Raw genomic sequence first — 17205 nt, forward strand, 5'->3', positions numbered from 1 at the left:
TACCACTCCTTAAACTCATTGACCATTCCTGCTCTAACTACTCTCTCAGGCAATGCATTCCATGGTTCAACCACAAATGAACAAATTAAAAAGTCTACATCTATATTTAGCATGATTAGTTGATTAAATAACAATTAAATAATAACAAATAGATATCAAAAACAGATATGATTTCATCAGATTTAAACAGAAAACACAGAATACATTATACTGAGTATACTGGGTATACTCAGTATAATGTATTCTATATCCTATCCCAATGATTTAACAGGCCTTTAAGGCCCACAACCTTCCAAGCATGCTTGGATTTCGTAACCCTATGCATCTAAATATTCCTGACTGTATCCCCTGTGTGTTCACGGGGCCAGTTTGCCTGCTTGTGAGATGAAAAATCCCAGATAAACTGGGAGAAAAAACCCTGCTGTCCACTCCCAAGACTGGCTAATTTGGCTATGGCTGAGGAAGATCCTTTAGCTCCTCACATCGGCAATGGGAGTTGACCCAGGACACTCCTTCCCCAGGCATATGGTTGTGAAGTGCAAAGCCACTAGGCTAACTGCATGGACAATGTATTCTGTAAGCAGCATGATAAATTTTTTTGCGCAGTTATAAATGCTACTGATATACAGCATTTATGGGGCAATTTTAATAGACTGGAAGTGTGAACAAATGACAATAGCTAGCAATGCAATACTAGTAAGTGTAAAGTTATTCACTTTGGTGTGATGCAATACCCAACAGCATATTATATCATTGGGATTATGCTTGGAGTAACTGACAAGGTTAGAAATCTTGAAGTTATGGTGGATAGAAAGTTGAAGTTAAAAAGGCAACATAAACATTGCAAATACAACTCAGAGGATAACTGTGATGTTGAAAGAAACATTGACATGCAGGATATGGAAATTACTTTGTCCCTTTACAAGGTCTTGATATGACTGCACTTGGACCCTGTGTGCAGATTTGACATCTCGGATTCCAAAGGAATAAAGACGCTGTGGAAAGGCTGGTACAATGGTAGACAGAAGAAAGAGAGGAATATAATAGATCTATAAACTATTTAGAGGGTGGTATAGGATATCAGTTGATTATATGGAAGGTGGGAAGAGAAAAAAGCAGACATCAGTGGTAGGTAAGTTTGTTGGTATGCAGTTAAGAAACAGGTAAGAGGTATTTTTCTCTCAGTGAACTATGAGTGAGTAGAACAGTCTGCCTGTTGAAGTAATGAGTTTATCTAGTGTGAATGAGTTTAAGAAAAGGTATGACAGTTGATGTATGGTTTCACTTGATGAGTCCTTGACTCGTTAGGATTACTAATTAGTGGAATTGGTGGCACTGATAGCATCAGCCTGGCCAAAGATTATTGGGATCACCGAGGCGTGGTTGACAGAGGAGGATATAATAACAGGAATGGAAGTTCCTGGGTACAGCATTTTTTGGCAGGATAATAGGAAGGGAAAGCGTAGTGGCGGTGCAGTACTGCTTATGATAAGTGACAACCTATGTCCTCTAAGAGTGGAGGCTTTGGAAGGCTGGGCCACTAATGATTTTGAAAGCATGTGGTGTGAGGTGGAGGCGAGCAAGACAGGATATTTAGTGTGGTGTTGCTACAGGCCAAGGAGCACAGAGGGTGGGGACCAGGAGATGTTGAGACAATTGAGCATGGTAAGTGCAAGAAAAATTATTGTTATGGGAGATTTTAACTACAGCAATATAAACTGGGGAGACGAAGATGCATGTAGCAATAAGGGAATGGAATTTCCAGAATTCTTGAAGCACAAATGTCTTAGGCAACATGTAACAGAGGGAACAAGAGGTCCAAGAGTTTTGGATTTGGTTATAGCTTCAGAAGAGATGATAATAACTGAGATGACATCTCTCCCACCAGTTGGAGAGAGTGACCATATGGTTTTGACTTGGAAAATGAATAGACATGCAGGAGTATCAAAGAGACAAGAATGTATGTGGAATTATAAAGCAGGTGATTATAATAGTCTTAGACATCAACTTGGAGAAGTTTTGTGGAGGGAGGTATTGGAAGGCCAGGATATCATTAGTGCTTGGCAAATTGTTAAGGAATATTGTTAGCAGCAATGGTAAGCTGTATTCCACGAGTGAAGAAGAGGACACAATTTGGAGTAAAGCAGATGACAAACAATATTAAACAGGAACTACATGTAAAGAGGCTATGGAAGAGATATAAGGAGACAGGTGAAGAGAAGATGCATGAAGAATATAAGACACAGGCCAGAAGAGTGACTAGTGTGGTAAGGAAAGCGAAAGTGGAATATGAGAGAAGATTGGCCTTAAGATCCAAAGAAAATCCTAGGGAATTTTTTAGCAGTAAGAGTAGAAATGGCTGTGGAAGAATGATATTGTGGGATAAAAATGGGAATAGAGTGACTGATGCAGAGGACACAGTGGAATTGTTCAATGAACACTTTATTGGAGTATTTCATACTAGAGGAGTCAGTTTTTAATGCTAGAGGGACAGGGCAGGTTCGAGGTTTAGAGGTATAGGAGGAGAGTGTGTTTCAGATACTGAGTACTCTGGATGTCAGTAAAGCTTTGGGACTGGATGATATTTCACCACGAGTTTTGAGAGAATGTGCTAGGGAATTGACAGTTGACCTTTGACCTGGCTTTTCAATGAAAGTCTGGCTGTGGGAAAGGTGCCCATGGAATGGAAGAAAGGTAAGATTGTGCCATTGCATAAGGGAGGTAGCAGACTGAAAGTGTCTAATTATAGGGCAGTTTCGAAGTCATCAGTAGTTAGTAAAATATTGGAGAAAGTAGTGAGAAACGGATGACTTCATCTAAGAGAGAATTTAATTTCTTTAGTTGACTGTTGGTTGGATCTCTACTTAAGGCCAAACTTCTTCCTTCCAACATATCTCTTTCTGAAATGAAATCTTTACAGTCCTTGAGAAAAAACAGAGCAACAGTAGTTATGGACTCAGCAAATTACAGAAGAAAACTTTCTCTTTTACTTCGAGATCGCTCCACATATCAAGAACTTGATTATAATCCAACCAACAGACAACTAAAGAAATTAAATTCTGTCTTAGATGAAGTTATTAGTTTAGATAGAGACAAAATTGAAAGACTTAAAACTCATTTTGCAAGCCCTCCTAGATTTTATGGTCTTCCTAAAATACATGATTGACTTTCCTCTTCGTCCAATAGTAGATTGTATTGATTCTCCTACTTACCGTATATCCAAATATCTAGCTAAATTATTGAAATCTCACATAGGCAACTCTAGTTCCTTTCTAAAAAACTCTTGAGATTTCTTAGAAAAATTAAAAAATGTCTCAATGCAACCTACAGATCTTATGGTGAGCTTTGATATAGAATCTTTATATACAAATATACCTCTCAAGGAGACTTTAAAATTACTTGCTGACATCTTTCTGGAAGACATTATAAAACTATTTGATTTCGTAATACACTCTGGATATTTCTTATGTCAAAACAAATTTTACAGCCAAGTAGAAGGAACAGCCATGGGAAGTCCTGTATCTCTCCTGCTTTAGCCAACTTTTATTTAGGACATCTAGAAAAAGTCCTCTTCTCATCTATTTTCCCTCAAACATCCTTTTGGGTAAGATATATAGATGACATCTTTACTGTATGGCCGCACAACAAAGACTCCTTACCTTCTTTTTTAAACAGTATCAATTCCTTACATCATCGTATAAAGTTTATTATGGAAAATGAAGAAAACAACCAGTTATCTTTTTTTTTATTAGACGTTCTCCTCATCCGGTCACCTTTGAATACTCTTACAACTGCAGTTTACAGAAAGCCAACATTCACAGGTCGTTATATTCTTAAAGAATCAGCCCATCATCCTTGTCAAAAAACAGGAATTGTAAAATGTCTTATCAGAAGAGCCAAAACTAATTCTACTTCTAATTTTCTACAGAAAGAACTTTCTACTATCCAACAACACATGAAACTCTTTTCCTGTGTTGTTGGATAGTGGCTTTTCCGAAAAGAGTACTCAACATCTTCTCGATTCTTATAATCCACTACAAAACAACGAAGATTCAATATGTCGAGTTCCAATTCCTTACATCTCTGGGATTTTAGAACCTATCGCAAGAATTCTGAAGAAATATGAGTTAACAGCTATGTATTCACTTATTAACAAATTATCTTCCCATTTTCCTTCTCCTAAAGACAAACACTCAACTATATCTCTTCCTGGAGTTTATCAAATTCCCTGCAACTGTGATCTCTCCTATTTTGGGCAAACTGGACGTTCTCTTGAAAAAGAATCCAAGAACATCAATCATCCATTCATCACAACAAACCTGAAAAATCAAAAATCCCGTTATAAATTTGAACGTTTATTCAAAGAAAGTGTAGAGGCCTTACTCCATCGTCCTAACCTGAATCGGAATGACTGTATATACCTATATCAAAAATCTGGGAAGGTCTAATCACGATAACTCATTAATTCATATTAATTTTATGTTATTTAATATTATTAATTAATATCTATATTTCAATCATGTCTCTGCTTAAAAATATTCCCTTTAATACTTAGTGATATAACATCACGCAGCTTGTTCTATTTTTAAATGATCCATTGTTAGTATTTCACCTTGTTTTTTTTTTAAAACTGTTCTTGTAGTGCCACCGAAGATGGTCTGCTATTTCCAGACCGAAATATTTGGTTAATTAAATATCTTTCTTGTGTTTACGTGCATATATTATTTACTCAGTATTTGAAACACCCTCTCCTCCTGCACTTCTAAACCTCGAACCTGCCCTATCCCTCTAGTATTAAAATTTACTCCTCAAGGATGAAACACACCAATAAAGTGTTCATTGAACAATTCTACTATGTCCTTCTGCATCAGTCACTCTATTCCCATTTTTATTCCTACAATGTCATTCTTCCATAATCATTTCTCCTCCTGCTGGCCACATAGCTAAAAAATTTCCTAGGATTTTCTTTGGATCTTAGGGCCAATCACTTCTCATCAGTGGCAGCCCGTACATAAGCACTGCGACACTGCAGCACCCTCAAGCAAAAAATGAAAAAAATAACATTTGTTTGTGTTTATAAATAATAACAATGCTTACAACATTATATAAATGCAATACGACATGTTCAAGGTTACAGCTTATGTTTTGACATTGATTGAATAGTTCTTCTTCTACAGCTTCTCCCACTTAATTGGGGTCACTGTTTGTTATGAGTCTCCTCCACACCTTCCTGTCTTGGGCTGTCACCACATCCAAGTTCTTCATCTTCAAGTCCTCTTCTACTAGCTCCCTCCATCTCTTCTTTGGCCGCCCATGCTTCCGCCTTCCTTGCACATCCATCTGCATGACCCTTCTTTCCACATATTCGTCCTCCCTCCTCAAAACATGACCAAACCATCTCAACCTTGCCTCCTGTATTTTCGCTCCTAAGTTCGTAACTTTCACTGTTCCCCTGACATTGTCATTTCTCAGATGATCCTTTCTGGTCACACCGCACATCCACCTAAGCATTCTCATCTCTGCTACTTCCATCCTGCTGATGTTATTTTTCCTCAGGGCCACAGTTTCTATAGCATATGTCATAGCTGGCCTCACTACTGTCCTATAAATTTTGCCTTTCAGATTGATCGGCACCCTCTTATCACATAACACTCCAGCCATCTCCCTCCAGTTCCTCCAACCCGCTTGTATCCTGCATCCCACTTCCTTCTCAGCTCCTCCATCTTCTTCCACTGTTGAACCTAAGTATCTAAAGTCTCTCACCTTCCTGATGACATTTCCTTCCAGCTCCAGATCTGTCTCCTGGCCACCGCCCACTGCACAACACATATACTCTGTCATACTTCTGCTCAGTCTCATACCTCTCTCTTCCAGTACTTTTCTCCATCTTTCCAGTTTAGTTTCCGCTTCTTCTCTTGAATCTACACACAGCAAGATGTCATCTGCATACAACATTGTCCAAGGTGCATCTTCTCTCACCTCCTCTGTTACCACCTCCATCACAATATTAAACAGAAACCGACTTAATGCTGACCCTTGATGCAAGCCAACTGTTACTTGAAAACTTTCTGTCTGTCCCAAACAGGTCCGAACACTTGTCTTCATATTTCTGTACATTTCCCGCACCAACCTGACATATTTCTCCGGCACCTTCTTCTCCCTCACAAACCTCCAGACTTCTTGCCTTGGCACTCTATCGTATGCTTTCTCCAGATCAATAAATACCAGATGTAGCTCCCTTTGTTTCTCTCGATATTTTTCCATCATCTGTCGTAACCCAAAGATAGCATCTGTTGTTGATCTACCAGGCATGAAGCCAAATTGCTCCTTTGCAATCTCCACCTCCTCCCTCAATCTTCTATCAAGAACCCTTTCTAGGATCTTCATTGTGTGGGACATCAACTTTATTCCTCTGTAATTTTTACAGTCTTGTGCATCCCCTTTACCCTTGTAGATGGGAACAAGAGTACTCTTCCTCCATTCCTCGGGTATATTTTCCTGTTGGCAAACTTTCATGAACATTTCCCACAGCAGGCCAATTCCCTCTTCCCCCAGTGCCTTCCATGCCTCCACTGGAATCCTGTCGAGGCCCACCGGTTTTCCATTCCTCATCCTCTTCATGGCCTCCGTCACTTCCATTCTACTGATGGTCTGCACCATCCCCTCAGAAGGCAGCCCATCTCCTCTGTGAGTCCTAGCATTTTCCTCATTCAAAAGTCCCTCAAAGTATATTTTCCATCTGTTTCTTATGTCCACATCCCTCCATAATACTCTTCCTTCAGCATCTTTGATCTGCCTCACATGTAAAATGTCCTTAGCTGCTTTATTTCTACATTTCGCTAGTTGGTAAATTTTTCTCTGTCCTTCCTTTGTTTCTAATTGATCATACAGATCTTGATATGCCATGGCCTTCGCCTGTGCCACAACTCTCTTGGCTTTTTGCTTTCTCTCTTTGTATACCTCTCTGTCCTCTTCCACTCTTGACTCATCCCACTTCTGCTTTGCCTTCCTCTTAGCTGTCACTGCCACTTGTACATCATTATTCCACCACCAACCCTCCTTCTGCTCTCTAATCTTTCCAGATGTCTCACCAAGCACTTCGATTGCACAGCTCAGGATTACTTTTGAATTATGTTTCCACCAATCTTGTACACTTTCCAGTCCATCCGAAATCCTCTCTGACACTCTCTCCCTAAAACGATTCCTCACACTCTCCTCTTTTAAGCGAAACCACTTAATTGTCTTCATCCCATGGCAACCAGAAGTTCTTATCTTCGATCTTATTTTAAAGTCTGAGCACAGCAGTTGGTGTTGTTGTGCTACTTGATCTGTTGGAATTACTTTACAATTTGTCACAACCTTAAGATGTTTTCTTCTAGTCAAAATGTAGTCAATTTGTGAGCTGAATAGTTAATAATTGGAATTGTTTGATTAATGCTCTAGATTAGAAATAAATGCACTGCGATCTAACGCCGAAAGTTTGCGCTTGTCATTGCAAATTACGTCATTCCCAACTGTAACTGCTCAAACAGCAGTGGTGTATTTTTAGTATGCTTACACGCCTTATTTCTGTTGTCATTGTCTTGTCCTTTGAAGAGTCTTAGATGTTTCCGTGTGCTCCTTGTACTGCTTTGGCTATGTCGATGATTTTGTTCGTATAGAGCTGTTGTTCAGGATCTATTTCTTGCAAGGCTGCTCTAATTGCTGGACAGGTAAAGATGTCAGTGGGTGTCAGTTCGGTATTGGGGCAGTTGTTGCAGTTTCTATATGTTCTCGTATCATCTGTATTGATCTTCATTCCTCTATAATGTCCTGTTCGTAGTCTTGCTATCGTGGTAGAGGTCCTTCTGTCAGCACTGATTTCAGGAATTTGATGTTGTATCACTGACTTCAGTGGCATTGGTTTAGCTTTTGCTAGTGCATTGGCATCAGCAAGAGTTATCATATGAGTTTCTTGGTTGAGTTCTCTGGCCTCTTTTGCTAATTTATCAGCTGCTTCATTGTAATCAATGCCTACATGAGCAGGAATCCATTATAAAATGTAACTTTTACCTAAACACTTTAGTTGATTTAAGAGTTTATGGATGTCTTGTGTGAGCTTGGCATTGCCATTTTTGATTGCCTCCATAAGCTGATCTTGAGTCACCGTAAATTATAATTCCTTCAGATTGTTGAGATGATGACAGTTTTAAGTAGGCTTCTAGTGCTTTATTTATTGTGTAGAGTTCGCTGGTAAAATTGGAAGCGATTCTCCCAGATCCAACTTTTATTGAAATTTTTTCACCTTTCGGGAGTAGAAGGAGAACACCAACGCCTCCATTAATCATATTGGTGTCTGACGATCCATCGGTATAACAAATAACCTGTTTGGAGGATGCAAGAAGGTTGATAGTATTTAGGCCTTTTTCTTTGAGCATTTCTTTTGGTTCTTTTTTTGTACAGCATTTGGTAAGGTTTAGATTTATGGAGGTATTTGAAGGTAAAGGACTGGAAAATAGAGGTTCTTTGTTTATGTGGGCATTTAGCTGATCAAGACCTATTTCTTTCCTGATAGTGTCATTATATTGTAAAGTTGATGATCTGTGAAGTCTGCATTTTTGGTTCCAATGTTCATAAGTTTTTAGGGAGATATGATCACTTTGGTAGTGTCCGATATTATTTATGAATTTTATGGTGGCAAATTTTCGTCTGTCCTCCAGCAGGTCAAGCCCACATTCCTGTTGGGCTCTGATGATGTTAGTGGATGAGACTGCACCAATGATAATCTTGGATGCTTTTGCTTGCATATTGTCTAATTTTTTCTTTACCGATGAGGCCGAAGGTGACCAGATAGGTGCTGCATATTCCATTATTGGCCTTATTAGTGTAGTGTAAGTAGTTTTGAGGATTTTTGGCTTTGCACCCCAATTTGTTCCACAAAGCCTTTTCAGTATATTTAATTTTTTTGGAGCTCTGTTGGAAGTGTTAGAGATGTGTTGTACAAAACGCAATTCCTGATCAAGCGTAATACCAAGGTATTTTGGATTTGTGACTTTTTCAATTAGCTTGTTGATCATGACTTGGGGGATTGTAGGAATGTCTATTTTTCCTGTCTGTACTAAAGGGTGCTTAGTTTTGTTTTGTCTGGGATGATTTTGAGTTTAAGTTCATCGGACCATTTTTCTAATCCTCTCATGGATTTGTTTAGAATCTTCTCTGATTCTTTGATTTTAGCACTAGTGTGCCAGATGGCTATATCATCTGCATAGCAAGTTACTTTTGTGTCTTCTGTAAGGTAGGGATGAATGTTATTGACATATAGAAGGAATAGTAAGGGACTGAGTACTGAGCCCTGGGGAACACCAGCCCAGGTTCTCTGCTCTTTTGATATTGCTGCATTGATTCTGACTTTGATCTTTCTTCCTCTAATGAAATCAGCAATCCAGATTAAAGAGTTTCCTCTAATTCCAATATCATGTACTGTTTGTATTAATTTTTTGATCCAAACACGATTGAAAGCAGCAGTCATATCAAGGAATATGGCAGTTGTCTTTTTTGTTGGTTTTTCCTGAAATGAGTCTATTATTGTTTGGCAGAAGTGGAATAATTGATCTGTTGTCGAATGACAAGTTCTATAGGCAGTTTGGTAGTAGTTGATTTTCTTATTTTTTGTCAGCCAGTGCATAAGCCTGGAGTGTATGATTCTTTCAGTAATTTTACAAAGTATGCTAGTTAATGCGATAGGTCTATAACTTTGACATTCTGCAGCATTTCTGTCAGGTTTCAGGATGGGTACAATAATTGATTTTTCCATTCTTTTAGAAGTTTGCCTGTTTGCTAAGAGGTATTGAGAATGTCAAGAAGTTGTTCTTTGGAAATTTTGCCAAAGTGTTTGATCTTATGACCAAAGATAAGATCATTACCAGGAGATTTATTAGGTGCAGTTTTCTCAATTGATGAATTTAGTTCACTTAGTGTAAATTCTTCTGAGAATATGTCATTATATTGGTATGTTCCTGCTTGTTTTAGTATTTTACTTGTGAGTTTATTGAGGGTCTTGTCCTCTCTGTTATATTGAAGTTTGGAGTTGTTTGAATAGGTTTTTGCCAGTGTGTTTGCAATTTCTTGATCTGTAATAGCTTGTTTCCCAGCAATTATGATGAAGTTTGTTTTCTGTTGGTTCTCTTTTTTGATATTGTTGTCTAGGATTCTAATAATGTTCCAGTGTTGGCTGTCTTTTCTTGGATCCAGGTTACTGCAAAACTATGCCCATTTCTCTTGTTTGCACTTCCAAATTTCCTGCTCTATTTTGTGTGTTATGTCCATTAATTTCTTTCTGTATTCATCAGTTTTATTAATTCTGAATTGTTCATTGATATTGTCTCTTTCTGTAATCATTGAATCAATATTGTGATCTTTCCAGTATGGTATCCAGGTATTTTTCCACTTGCCTCTTGGTATTGTTGCTTTGGCAGCTTTACAGATGTGTGAAGTAAGGATTTGTAATTTTCTATCGAGGTTTCCAGAGACAGGTTCATCTTGACAGAGGCTCTCTCCAAGGTTTGAGTAAACCTTGTCAGTCGGCTTTTCTGAAGTTCCATGTCCTTTTGATTTGCTGTTCTTGATCAATTTTGAAGTTTAGTGTTGTTATTATGTCTGTGGTCATTGATGGCATTTCCCAAAATTTTCCATTGTGCACTTGATGCAATACTATAATTAATAGCTGTGATGTCAATAGCAGATTCAGTTCCCGTAGTTTTAGAGAGATAGGTGCTCTGTCCATTGTTAATTGTTGTGAGTTCCAAATCTGTAAAGAGGTCTTCCAATTGTTGACCTTTATGGTCTAAATTGGGGGAGCCCACGTTGAGCTTTTTGCATTTAGGTCACCAAGTATAACGGTTGCATCAGTTAGAGATTCGCTTAGCTTTTCAATGACGTCTGTATCAATATTTATGTTATCAGGATGGTAGATGTTTGTGATTGAAATAGAATGGTTCGGTAGATGTATTTCAACAGCTTGAGCTTCCGTGGAACTATTATTATTTAAATATTGATTTAGAGCGATTTCTTTGAATTTGATTTTTGGGGTCTTCAAAAGGATAGCAAGCCTGCCACCAGCTCTTTCCTCTCTATCCTTCCTAAGAACTTTGTATCCTTTGATGTTGAAGTTCAGATTTTTATTTAGTTTTGTTTCTTGTAGACAAGCTATATGGATATTGTTTTTGTAAAGCATGTATTTAAGTTCATCCATTTTTCTCTGAGTACCGTTGATATTGAGTTGCAAAATGTTAACATGAGTCCTCGTAGCATATTTATCATCAGGAGCCCGGACTGCAGCCCCAGATGTGTCGGCTGCCCCAGATGCAGTAGCATTGGTTGATAACTTTTTATGACTCTTCATTAGAAAAGGGGTACCATTGCCACATTAGTCACCTTGAAATCGGACCATAAGAAATTTGGTCAAGAGCTTCAAGGGTCGGACTTCTCCCCCCCATGCCTTATTTCTGTGAAATATGAAAAGTTTATTGGCGCGTGGTGAACTATTTTCTGTAAATCTTATTTTATTTTGTTAAAATAACATATAATTATTTATTTATCATAGATACAAGGTTGAATTATGATGAGTGTCACTGTTGAAAATATGAAAAGAATACTATTTTTTCAATTATCGTTACACGAAACAAATGCACTGCAATCTAACGCCGATATTTGTTTGCCTTGCTGTTGTACGTTGCATCATTAGATACACTGCCACTTGGGCAGTGTATCTTATGCCTGCGCTCGTTATTTCTGAGATACGAAACGCTTATTATTGGCGGGTGTTCGTCGTGAACTTTTTTTGTAAATTTTATTTTATTTTGTTAAAAATAAAATAAGATTTTTTTTATAATTTTATAATAATAAAATAATTATTATAAAATCATTATTTTATATAATGATTATATAAAATATCATATAATCATTTATTTAATTATGGATACAAGGCTGAATTATGACGAGCGTCACTGTTGAAAATATGAAAAGAATTATATTTTTTCAATTATCATTACATGAAACAAATGCACTGCGATCTAATGCCGATATTCGTTTGCACTTGTCATTGCTATTGACACATAACTTTTATTATTGGTGTTTGTTCGTGGTGAGGATGAAATATTTTTAATAAAGCAATTTTTAATATGTAAATTTATTTATTAATAAATTTGTTTTTTTTTTGTATATGCAGCACCCCTACTTAAAATTTTCACCGGCCGCCACTGCTTCTCATATTCCAGTTTTGCCATCCTTACCATACTAGTCACTCTCCTGGTCTGTGTCTTATATTCTTCATGCATCTGCTCTTCCGCTGTCTCCTTATATTACTTCCATAGCCTCTCTGTCACACGCAGTTCCTTCTTAACATTGTTTGTAATCCACTATATACCAAATTATGTCCTCTTCTTTACGTGTGGAATACAGCTTACTATTGTTGCTAACAAATATTCCTTCACAATTTTCCAAGCACTAATGATATCCCAGCCTTCCGATTCCTCCCTCCATGAAACTTCTTCAAGTTGATGTCTAAGACTATTATAATCACCTACCTTACAATTTCACATACCTTCCCGTCTCTGATACTCCTGCATGTCTATTCATCTTCCAAGTCAAAACCATATGGTCACTCTCTCCAAATGGTGGGAGAGATGTCATCTCAGTTATTATTAACTCTTCTGATACTATGACCAAATCCAAAACTTTTTGGATTTGGTCATCTCCAAATCCAAAATTAATTGGTTTAGGACATTAACGTGTCTCAGTTCACTCAACTGTAAGTTTAGAATATCTAAGTTCATATGAAAAAATTTTTGTTTTTCTGTATGATTATTTTTATTTTATAGAAAACTTTCTTAAAAATAAACTTAGTTAAATTTTTGTTTTATGCTATACCTTTTTTAATTTTATTAATACTCTACGTACATTTTTCCAACTGTTATACAAGCAAAATAGTTACACTTTAAAAACAGCAATGTTCGTAAAAGAAAAGCTAAATTTTCCAACATGTAATAATAAACAAACTCATCCCAGAAAACAGATTGATTACCCTATTATCGGAATGGATTCTCCTTTTTCTGACATGCACAGAAGTGTCGAGGGACCTTTAATCGGTGGGTGAACTATACCACCCTGTTCCTCGATTGCTCCCATGCATCCTTCACTCTCTCTCCTCCAACACTTTCTCTCCGTGTTCCCCTACTCACCTGCCTTCCTGACACATCACTCTATCCCTGGTTCCAGTGCTCTCTTGTATTCTTCTCATTCCCTCTCTTCTGCTCTTTTTATATTCTCCTCCTCCATCATTCCCAAACCTCTCTCTCATTCCCTCTCTCTAACCGCTGCTATACTCTCCTCTTCAATCATTCCCAAAACTTTCTCTCACAGATAACAATACCCTCATCTGCCTAATGTTGTATACAGTTTCTGACTAATTTCTCCAAGATCTTAATGACTACTGATGACACACAAACTGGCCAATAATTAGACACTTCCAGTCTGCTACCACCCTTAAGGAATGGCACTATCTTACCTTCCTTCCATTCCCTGGGCACTTTTCCCATAGCCAGACTTTCATTGAAAAGCCAGGTCGAAAGAACTGTCAGTTCTTTAGCACATTCTCTCAAAACTTGTGGTGAAATACAATCCAGTCCCACCACTTTACTGACATCCAGAGTACTCAGTATTTCAATCATTCCCAAACCTCTCTCTCTCTCTCTCTCATTCCTTCTCTCCTACTGCTTCTATACTCTCCTCTTCAGTCATTCCCAAACCTCTCTCTCATTCCCTCTCTCCTACTGCTTCTATTCTCTCCTCTTCTATCATTCCCAAAACTTTCTCTCACTCCTACTCTGATTTGCCTTGCAAACATCTCTTCCATTCTCCTAATCTCATCTTTCATACTTCTCATCTCGTTCACAAGACATTCCACCTCTTCTTTCGGCTCATCTATCCCTCTCTGCAAGTTAGTCACTCTTACTTGAGTTCATTTATTTACCCAATCAAAACCATGTCCATAAACTTCACAGTCATTCAAGCCTTCCACACTCCCAACTGTTATTTTCTCATTCACACTTCACTCGTCATTCTCTCCTATCACACTACTTGCTCCAGGACATTCATTTCCCGTCCTGAAGCAACTAGGTCAGTTATCGAAATATCCAATTCATTGATTTCCTCCCATTGTCTGCATTTTGCGCATATATGCACCCCACCCCTTCTCTCACCTGCCACATATCCAATTCCCGGGAAGCATAGATGCCGCAAACACTGTATCCAACAAAGTCCTTTATTATGTTACATATAATAGAGTTCTTAAATGGCAGAGGACTTGGTGATATGCCATTTTTGATAGCAGCTGCATCTGCCATCATTCCTTACTGCCTAGTAACTACTAAACTAATCGCTAAAAGTATATATGAACACTGTATCACATATACATATATATATATATATAAATAAACACTAAATATATATATATATATATATATATATATATATATATATATATATAACGCTATATTCAACTATACTAGATAGCGGAAACATATCTTCTCTTTCACCTCAAATAATCTGCTGACTGTGACCTCGCCTTCTCGGTAACCCAAAATAACACAATATATACCAACGAAATTCCAAAAGCAGAACCACTAAAGAACACTTGTGTTACTGAGAAAAAAATGCAGCAGAATTCACAAGGGAATTCACATTATACACCGTTTAAAAAACGCTTTTCCCTACCATAGCTCAAATCACCCATCGCAACAAAAATAAAATTGCCAATGAAATGTTGATATTAGCAATATTATTATGTGACACCTCCAGGGAGTCTAAAGACTCATCAAGGGAGAGTGCTAACAGCATTGAAAGATTGATCCCTTCCAACTACTAACCGTGCTCAAACTTGCCTAACTTTTCGCAAGCCATTAGTAGCAGAGGCTCTACCAACTGACCAACCTTTGCTGAAAAATTTCCTCTACTCGCCGACTAGATTTGAAAGCAAGTCAAGTGCTGTGGTGTGCAAACGCCATATCCACTGAGCCACACAGGCTCTAGTCAATGATATGCAAATAACATTGTCACAGAACTGCAGGGAGATGTTCATCTGTTTCCACATGATGTGAAGATTGGGAGGGTTATTAGTAACAGTGATTTTAGCTCTTCAAGAGGATTTTGAATAAGCTAGATGATCAGGCAAAGGCATGGATGTCAGTTTAATGTAACTAAAGGTAAGGTTTCAAAATTTGGGATCCACAGAAAGGATGATTCGTACTCATTTAATGGAGTTATACTGGAGGAAGCAAGGGATATTGGGATAATTGTGAACAGAGATTCAAAGTTTCAGGGACATATTGCAAAGATTGTAAAGACATTTCAGAGAATATTGCAGCAATATTGAGGAGGACTACGAGAGATAAAAGTGCACTGGTCCCATTGTATACAGTTTTGATCAGGCTGCATCTGGATTTCTAATCAGTTTTGGAACTGGGATTTTAAGGAGATGAAGTAACCTTGGGGAGAGTGAAAAAATGGATAACAAAAATGATGTCAGGACTGTACAGTGTTGATTATGAGGAAGATTTGAAGGGTTATTATTGTATTAACTGAAGAGATCTTTCATATGGTAGAATGAATGAAAAAGAAGTTGCAAAAGGAGGTAGTGAATAAAAGGGTAAGAAGCAAGTTTTTTTGTATGAAGATTGGTAGGCACATGGGATGCATTGTCAGGTGAACGAGGATGGTGAACGTGCAGACTGTGGATGATTTTAAGGAGTGGTATGATAAAATTTGTGTTCACTAGTGTTGACCTCTCACAATGAGTCTGGTGACTTCATGCAGGTCAAGATCAAAAGAGAATGAAAAGAGTAATATAATCCTGCTGCAAGAGCCAGCAAAACATACAGAAAATTACAGCTTAAGATCTTGGAAAAGCAAATTAGGGTCCAAATTAAAAAATGTATGGCCAGAGTTGGTTAGAAATGAAATTCAGAATCCACATTGCAAAAGTGATAAAATCCAATGTAAAATATTGGGTGAATTTGAGCTGTATAGAAGAAAGAGATTTTTAATTGGTGAACAGTCCGTTTTTTCCCCGTTTTTCAGTGCTAAATTGTTTCTCTGAATACGAGTGTACTTCAGTGGTTGTTTTTTGGAAGTTAGTTGCTGTCACGATATAATATATTTTGGTTTCCTTTGGAATTGAATGCATAATGGTAGAAGACAAAACGAAGCTAAGTTTTCATTACTGTATTTAGTTATATTTCATTTTATTTAGTGTACTTAAATGTTTTGTTTTGCTTGTAATTGTTTGTACTTTTTTTTCTATTTATTTAACAGAATTTATAAATTGAATAACTAACGATTACGCTACTCGGCAGTAAGGAATGATGACGGAATCAGCAGCAGTCGCAAGTGGCGTATCGCCAAGTCCTCCACCATTTAAGAACTCAATTATTAGCAATATCATAAGGGACTTTGTGGCATGCAGAACTTGCGGCATGTATGCATCTCGGGAATTAGATATGAGGCTTGTGAAAGAGAGCGGAGAGCGTATATGTGCAAAATGCAGGCAGTTGGAGGAAATAAGTGCATTAGAAATATCGATATCAGATTTTGTTGCTCCAGGAACGGGGAATGACTGTAGGAAGACAAGTAGTGTGATAGGAGAGAATGAAAAAAAGATATATATGAATGAGAAAATAACAGTTGATAGTGTGGAAGGTGTGAGTGACTGTGAAAGTTTAGGAGATGGTTTTGTTTGGGAGAGTCAATTTAGATTAAGAGTGACTGACCTGCAGAGGGAGATAGATGAATTGAAAGAGGAGGTGGATTATCTTGTGAATGAGAGCAGAAGTATGAGATAAGATTAGGAGAATGAAAGAGATAAATGCAAGGAGAATCAGAGTAGGAGAGAGAGAGAATTTAGGGAGTATGAGTGAGAGGTATGGGGGTGCTAGAAGAGGAGAGAATGGAAACAGTAGAAGAGAGGGGATGAGAGAGAGGTATGGGAATGCTAGCAGACGAGAGGATGGAAACAGTAGGAGAGACGGAATGAGAGAGAGATATGGAAGTGCTAGACGAGGAGAGAATGGAAACGGTAGGAGAGAGGGAATGAGAGAGATGTATGAGAATGCTAGAAGAGAGAATAGCAGTAGAGGAGAGGGAATGAGAGAGACCTATGGGAATGAAAGAAGA

General features: G+C 37.8%; 1 protein-coding gene across 1 annotated transcript in view; it reads right to left on the minus strand.

Moving 5' to 3' along the window:
• Positions 1-17205, minus strand: part of LOC150107076 (nitric oxide synthase, inducible-like) — a 317964-nt gene that overhangs the window by 133599 nt on the left and 167160 nt on the right. The gene's annotated exons all lie outside the window — the stretch shown is intronic.

The sequence above is a fragment of the Typopeltis vanoorti genome, chromosome 4 (genome assembly GCF_054136105.1).
Source record: "Typopeltis vanoorti isolate ZY-2024b chromosome 4, IOZ_Tvanoo_1.0, whole genome shotgun sequence".
Taxonomy (NCBI): Eukaryota; Metazoa; Arthropoda; class Arachnida; order Uropygi; family Thelyphonidae; genus Typopeltis; species Typopeltis vanoorti.